At 39.8% G+C, this 8,322-nt stretch overlaps 1 protein-coding gene across 8 annotated transcripts in view; it reads left to right on the top strand.

Annotated features, from left to right (window-relative positions):
* The first annotated feature begins 7,788 nt into the window (after positions 1–7,788).
* Scel (sciellin) overlaps positions 7,789–8,322 on the top strand; it is a 117,146-nt gene continuing 116,612 nt past the window's right edge. For all 8 annotated transcript variants that reach the window (XM_023709650.1, XM_023709651.1, XM_023709649.1 and 5 more), the window contains exon 1: positions 7,789–7,922. The gene's annotated coding sequence lies outside the window, so the exon portion shown is untranslated. The remainder of the gene's footprint in view (positions 7,923–8,322) is intronic.

Below are 8,322 nucleotides of genomic sequence, written 5' to 3'. Positions count from 1 at the left end.
GAATCCAAACACAGAGATGACAGCTGGTGTGGTCTTATACATTTTGGCGAGTTTTTCCCGAATTTCTGTCTTAGGTACTGTTGCTTTCCCAGGGTGAAGGACCTCAATGACCATTTGTTTCTTTTGAAGAAGTCAGTTGGTCATGAATTTCTGGGTTTGGATAGTTACTGTGTCATTCATGATGACAACAGAGCCTCAGACAGCCCCAACACAGTGTATCTAAAACAAGTGAAATTGTTAATTATGCTTATACTGACATTCTTAGATAACGCTCCACATATGAGTATGTAAAATGCGTTCATAGTTTACCAAGAGCTAACTTTCTTAGGTAGCTTGCTTCAAAGTTGCAGACCCTACTTAAGTTCTTTTTCAATATTAAAATAATCTGTACAGTAAGCCTATAAGAGAGGAAGTAGATTACCCTCTCAAGTTCAAGATGAGGAAACTGAGATAAAAGAGCTAAACAAGTAGCACAAAGTTATCAAATGACCTTGGCAGAGCCCATATGACACCTAAGTCTGCTCTTAAGAGCTAGCCATATAACTATCATCATCATCCAGGTCTTCTAGAATGGAATATGGTGCACCGAATGCAATGGTTTAGCATGTAATGTGGTTAAGTACTAGAAGAAAATGCAGAGTTCCCTTGGACTAGAGAGGAAAGGGGCAACTCTGTGTTTGAAGAATGTTTAAAAATCTTTGTGAAATAGGCTGTATTACTGCTGGTCTATCAGTCTGAGTAAAGGATCAACAGGAAGGCAAGAAAAGAAAATATTTCAAGTTATAGGAATGGCACAAGGGCAGACATTAAAAACTGAAAGTATAGCTTGTATGAGCAACAAAAAGGATTTTTGGTGCAGCTAGAGGTACCTATGGGGAAGTGGTAGGGAGTTAGCTTTGAATAGTAGGAAGTGGCTTCAAAAATGTCCTGGAGACCAACTTTCTGTATTTTCTGTCTTTTTTATATAATACTGTGTTTGAAATATCTGTTACAGCTGAAGAAATCAATTTTTTTAAATTTATATACTTCAATCAATTAAAATTTAAATAGTGGGCCGAGCAGATAGCTCAGTGGATTAAAGCAGGTGCCGTGACCATGGTATGACCCCCAGCTTGTGGTGCCAGCCCCACCCCCAGGGCAAGCTGAGAGGTCCACTGGAACTGGCGTGGTGGCACATGCTTGCAATCCCAGCTTTTGGGTAGCTGAAAACAGGAGGATTGGGTGGGGGAGATAGCTCAGTAGAATAAGCACCTGCCTTGCAAGTGCTAGGTCCTAAGTTCAATCCCCAGTAATGAAAAAAAAAGAAAAGAAAAGAAAAGAAAAGAAAGAAAGAAAGAAAGAAAGAAAGAAAGAAAGAAAGAAAGAAAGAAAGAAAAAAAAGGAAAAAAAACCCCAGGAGGACCACTAGAAGTCCAATCTTTATGTTGAGACCTTGTTAACCCTGTACTAAATACATAAAGAAAAGAAAATAGCAGTGTGGCCAGTGTCTGTTTCACTGGGAAGCAGTAGTACATGAATTTAAGGTGCTTCAATTTTGAAGCTGGGAAGTGACATGATTTTATCTGTGTCACTGTGACCAGCAGTATGTAGTAGTAACTCCCAGCCGAGGCTCTGGGTGTGTGTTCTGTTCACAAGTCAGAGGCTCCTGCCATGAGTGAGAAAGTGCACCCTGGAAGGAGGACAGCTGGAGCTCGCAGGGCCTCTGTGGCCCTTTCCTGTGTGACAGCCTTCAGCAGTCAGTGCTTGTCCTCAGTGCAGTGCTACACCATACCATTTCCTGATTCTGGCTTCTAAGGATCATGACTTCGGGTTCTGTGGGTCTCCCTTGCTTAACTGCTGTTATTAGTTTGCTCCCATTCACTAAAGTTTCCAGAAATTATCTCTGATCTTTACAAACCGAGAGAGTCTAATTGACTTAGCAGTGGATGGATTTAAACTAGGAAAAGAACAGTTACCTGGAGATTACAGTATTGCCCCCTGGAGATACAGGGCTCAAATCAGGCGGAGAATGGCACGCAAATGGAAAGAGCATAGACTGATTTAGGAGGCAGAATTGACAATGATAGTTCAGTGTCCAATAAATAGGATATCGTTTAGAGCAGAGGGAGAGAGTGAGATAGGAGGCACTGATGATACAAACTTCAACCTTGGGCAATAAACTCAGCTATCATAATTACTATTTGAGCAATCTCTATAAAGTGTAGAGAACTCTTACCTGGATGTCAGCTAGCAGTGTGTGATACACAGGTGAGTTGAAGGGCTACTGTCCTAGCTTTCCAGCCAAGGACAGGAAAACTTTTTGAAGAAATTAGACATAAAATAGATAAACTAGACTTTTGATAAACAATGTCTATCCCTGGTGTAGCTTTTGGGTCCAATAAGGTCAGTGAAATCCCCTCAGGATTTATCCTGAGATCCTGTACCTCAGATTGTAGAACCTTTGTCAGTGTCAGCCATGTGGATGAGTCACGGCCATTGCTTGGCCAATGTGCTCTCTGTGAAAGCCCGAGAGAATGTTTTCTCTCCATGTGACTCTCCTTAGGCACACTCTACATCATCGATCACTTTCCTCTTTGACCCCATAATCTCCTTGATCAGAAAATTTGGGACACTACCGAGTCACATGATGTAACAGTACAAGTTCTCATATGTCCTGATTCTTAATTGACCTTGGAAGGCTAGGGCCAAGATGTTGGCTTTCCTTGCATCCCTCCTTTTTCTCTAATTTTGGTCTGCAAACTTAGGTTATTAACCATCCAGATGACAATCTTATTGTTATTATCATACAACTTAGGCTGTTAAGCATAACCTCACTATCTGTCTGCATATCAAACATCTTAGGCATAATATGGAACAGATATTTTTCATCAAGTATTGATATGTATGCACATTTAATGTTTATGCCTTTCATTCCTTTATTCAACCCACAAACACCAAGTACTACTATAATTCAAGAATTCTGCTATGTGTTTATCAAACAGATGAATATGAAGGCCTCTGACCCTGAGGGGCTTAATATATATATTTATATATTGTATATATAATTTCATATTATATATATAATTAAATTTTGGCAGTGAAAGAATGGTAGAAAAATGGAAGAATTTCTATGGCTGTGGGAAAATTAGAGGTGAAAATTATGAAATAATCTGAGTTTAAAAGTAAGATTTTGATTATAAAACTGATTGTCATACTAAATTTTTCAGTGGAAGTAAAAGTTCTTCCTTCCAGTCTGCATGGAATTGTTTCTTTCAGCCTGTAGCCAGGAGGCTAACAGTACCTTATTTTATTTTATTTTCATTCTCTAATAAAAAATAGTAAAAACAAAATAGAAAAAATATAGAACTTCATCAAACAAAACAACAGGAATTCAACAATGGTTGCTGCATAATGTTGTCTTCAAATTAATGTTTTTTGTTTTGTTTTTTAAATTTTGTTTTATTGAGAAACAAATATCAATGAGACAGTTTCAAAGCTGATTATTTGGAGATTTTCAATAATTAATAACTTGTACATTGTTATCTTCTTAGTGATTATCCATAGTACAAGAAGCAGACAGGATATCCTGTCCAAGCACTATTAGTACAAATCTTTCTTCTCATTGAATTAAGCAAAAGTAGCTATATATCTATCCCAACTATTCTGTATATACAAATACAAAATGGTCCTTCCTTTGTATCCCCTTTTTTTGTTTAGTCCTGTCAGAGATGGGTATTCTTTTTTTATTATTTTTTTCCATAATTTTATTGATAAACAAAGAGTGATGAGACAGTTTCAAACCAAATTGGTAGGACAGTTTCAATAATTAACACATTGCATACATTCTTCCTAGTGGTTATTTGCTGTACAAGATGAGGACATGATATCCTATTTACAAACTCTATTAGAACAAATTCCTCTATTCATTAAGAGAATGTAACTATATATCTATCCTAACCATTTTGAATACATAGATACAAAATGGACATTCACCTATATCTCCTTTTTTGTTTAGTTCCATTATTTGAATATTATAGGTGTGTTAACTACTGGACTCTTTTAGAATATTTTGCTGGGTTAACACACCTATAATATTCAAATTAATTGTTTAGATGATATAAGCATGCAAAATTGGTTTAAAGAAGAAAAAGAAAGAAAAAAGTTATAAATTAAAAAGAACAAGGAAAAAAGAGCATCAATGACCCCTTCTGCAGACCAGCAGAAATCAGCAGTACAGTTATCCCAGCCATCGTGCATACAAACATAAACATATCTCTTCCCCTGCCCTCTCCTTCTCCTCATCCCAGTTTTTCCTTCTTATAGCTTGTAACTATACTGAAGAGCCCGAGACTAGGAAGGTGTAGCTGCCTCACACAGTGTTCTAAGGGCCAGGATTTTTGAAGCTGCCAAATTGCTGTTCTTGGTGGACACAGGAATGGAGGGAGGAAAGTAGCAAAGCTTTCTAGCAGAGCCTGTCCTCTTCAGCTCTACCAAGGAGAGGGTGGTGGATGCAGGTCTGGTTTAACCTTGAATCTCTGCTTCTGTTGTCTGGGCCAGCCCTGCTCCATTTGCTGAAAGCAGAGCAATGTCCTCTGTGAAGCACAAATCTGTTGTTTGTTTGGAGCTTGAAGATGAATCCAAAAGCAACAGGAATTCTGATTTCTCCTCATGTTATCTGGAACATAAACTTAGAATTTTGGCTAAAAAAAATCCAGGTATTATTATCAATACAGTTGGTAAAGAGATAGTTATCATTGATTTCACTTACCAAGATGGATATAGGCATGAAGGTTAAGTGCCCACAGTGAATAGCAAATCTCTACAGGAGACTGGACAGAGGCTCCCCTGGGGCCTGTGTTGTTCTCCTCTTTGGTCTGCACTGCCAGGTGCCATCAAAGGGCATTAAGCAATGCACCAACTGCCGCAGCACTGGCAGCAGTCCATCAATTCTGGCATCAATCTACTGAGACAAAGAGAAATTGGCTCTGTAATTACCACCCTAATGATATCCTGGTTGTTTTAATAGGCACATGACATTTATTTCTTCCATCTGAAAGGAAAATAAGAAGCCCTTTATTTTTCAATACCCCCAATTTCAGAATAATAGATTAGAATGTTTTGAGATGGTAACTTCTTTATGTTATTTTCCTTTTGAGGATCAGTTTTGCAATCTCCTTGGGATGAGAGAGTACTGTCATTGGTTAAGTTATTAAATTAATGTGTGAAAACTTCCTAGAGAAATGCATGGCAAGATTGAAGTGCTATGTCAATGTTTTCTCTTTCCATTGTTGTGCAATAACCAGTGCTCACTTTGACTGGTTGTGTCACTGGATACAACACCTTGACAAGCAATGTGGCATTACAACATCTCATGTTATGACACAATGTCAGCAAACAGTCCCTGGCTAAGTCCTCTGATGAACATTGTTGATTTCCCAGGGCACAGTCCTGTTAAGTCCAACCTTACTTTATTTATTCATATTTTATTTATTTTTTTGGTATGACACCTATTATGCAGCTCAGACTGATAGTGATCCTCCTATCCCAGCCTACCCAGCGCTAGGATTACAGGCGTGCACCACCATGCCTGGTTTCAGTGGCCAGCACTGCATAACATGTGGTACTAGGGATCGAACTTGGGTTTTGTGCTTGCCAGCAGGCACTTAGATTGCCCAGCTATCTCTCCAGTCCCAATCTTACCTTTTTTCTGTATTTTAGGACAGGGTCTACAGGGTCTACAGGGTCTCACCACATAGTTTGGACTCATAGTGATTCTCCTGTTTTCAGCTTCCCAAGTGCTGGGATTACAGGTGTACAACATCATGCCCAGTCTCATCTCAGCACGCCCCGGGGGTGGGGCCAGCACAGCACTCCAGGATTGAACCCTGGCCATTGCACTCTGCTTAAGCAGATGTGTTAGTCCACTGAGCTTCAGGCTGGCCCCAGCCCCAATCTTACTTTGAAAACCTTACCGTATCTCTCTAGGCAGCTGTCCCCCTCAGTTGACATGGGACCTGACCTAAAGCCATTTGCCATCCACTCTCGGAGCTTCTGTTCTAAAGAGCCCTCAAGAGCCCTGACAATCAGTGAAATAGGCGTGGTAAAGCTGAGGTATGCTAAGCATGCTCCAGACTTCTGGTTCAAGGCCTGAGTGAGTCGAAGGCCACGCCTTTTTGCCCATCTCCACACCCAGACACATTCTTCAGTTGACCCCTTCATGCTGAGATTACTGGTAGGCAGTCTTGCTCAATGTCTGTTCCACATTAATAGGCCTGTACTCACCCCAGGTGCTTAGTATTAGCCCTTTTCTGAACACAGATTTGGTTCTAAATGAAACCAAATCTACTTGCGTGCATTAGTGCTATAAGTATCCTGGTACATAAAGTAAGAGACCTTCATTATAGGCAGAAGTTACTGCTTGGTAGCTCAAAAGTCTTACATGCACATTGGATAGTTGTACTTTATTTTGTTATAAAATAAGGGACTATTTTTCTGGTTTTATATTTGATAAAGCCAATTGATATATTGAAATATTCTATAATGTCAGTTACTACTTGTTACTATGAGACAGCTCTTACAGTATTTAGTGCCACAATTTCAACTCAATTCTAGTGCTGAATATGTCTTTTAGTTCATTTTCTAAGCTAAGCCAAATTGCATCCTTGTTTTTCAACTTTCTAATTTGTAGTGTTAATATCCATCCTCAATCCAATCAACATTTATGGGTATCACAGAAATTTAAAGCCTATTTTTAAGATTTTTTTGTATATCAAACTCCATGAGAGTACCAGATATATGTACATGCTGGGGGGACATTTTATTTTTATTTTTTTAGATTTTTCAAATTCTTCAGCCCAGGATAAGGATATTTTATGGGAGTGATGTCCCAGTTGCAGTCTATACTGCAATTTCCTCACCCTCCTATCTGGATGTTCTTACTTCTTCTGGTCGCTGCTACAGGCCTCACTCATCTGGATTGTAGTTTGTAGGAGTCCTACAGCAAGGATTTGGGTAGTGCTTGGAATGACTGAAGAACACAGATGACCCAGGAAGTTCTGATGACCCAGCTTCTTTTGGCAAAGTTCCAAGCTTGCTAAGCTTCTCTAAAACGTCCTTTACTATTATGACAAGTACATTGCAGGGCCTGTGAGAAGCCGCCACCCAGAATGACTCTTCTGTTATCCCTCCCCCAGGAGAAGCAGCTTTGATGCGGAAGTCAATGGCGCCCTAAGGTGTAAGAGAAGTTCAATCCTTCCTTCCACATCTTTTACACACAGTGAAACACAAGGATCAGAATGCTCATATTTCAGGATGTAGTTTTCCTCTCATAGTACTGCAAAATATTCCATGCACAGAATCTGTGTAACATATTGCGCCCATGTTTTCCAGTTCTAGGGCCTGTGGCTTCCTCAGGACCTCTGTGCTAATCAAGTCATGGCTCCCTGTGTGGTTGTCTGGGCCCTCGCTTTCCAGGGACTGTGGGCAATTTTTTCTCAAGAGTTTTGTTTTGCTTTTTAAAGGAGAATTCAGAATAGCTTGGATACTGTGATACCTTGTCATAATAGAGATGTGTGTGTTGTTGATAGCACAATAGAAGAAAGAAGGTTCATAACCGAAGCACTTGGGCATAACAAGGTCATAAATTACATGAAGAATTTGCCAAATAAAGGCAGCAGGTCCATGGGTGAGACTGTTTTAATTGAAGTGGTATTTGTATAAGGTGACACCCTCTTTCATACCACCCACTTCCTCCCTGAGTGACTCAGCGATGAGGGAAAAGGCTCTAAGGTGTTTGTGAATATAGTCAGGTAGGGGCTGAACCGCACCGAGTGAACGCCAGCCTTCTGCCTGCTTCAGTTGGATCTCCCTGAGGAATCGCTGCAGCCTGGTTAGCTGAAGAGTCCTGGGTTTCTGCCCAACAAGAGTCCTGGGTTTCTGAAGAGGTAAGTCAATTATATTTGCAGCCATAAATACTTCCCCTTTTACTTGACATGCACAACTTTCCGTTTTCCTTCTACTTGACTAAAATTAGGAGTATCTGTGTTATCTTTGTCTGGTTTTGTAGCTGAATTTTGACAGCTATTCTAGATGCTTCGCTTGCCAATAACTTAGTCTTCCTTATGCCCTTAGATTGCATGGCTCTTAACTTGGCAATTGTGCACTAACATTACAGGTATCACAGAAATGAGAGGTTTGAGTTCCCTGTGGGAGCTGTCAGCAGGGAATCCTCTCATGTGTAAGGATAGTGAATTAGTTCATCTAAGAGATGAACATTTTCTGGTCTGTTTCCCACGTAACTATAAAAAATATTTCTAAAAAGGATCTTCCTGTTCAGGAGAAAAG

Source organism: Octodon degus, unplaced genomic scaffold, assembly GCF_000260255.1.
Source record: "Octodon degus isolate 3935 unplaced genomic scaffold, OctDeg1.0 scaffold00013, whole genome shotgun sequence".
Taxonomy (NCBI): domain Eukaryota; kingdom Metazoa; phylum Chordata; class Mammalia; order Rodentia; family Octodontidae; genus Octodon; species Octodon degus.
This window is presented reverse-complemented; position numbering and strand designations above follow the sequence as displayed.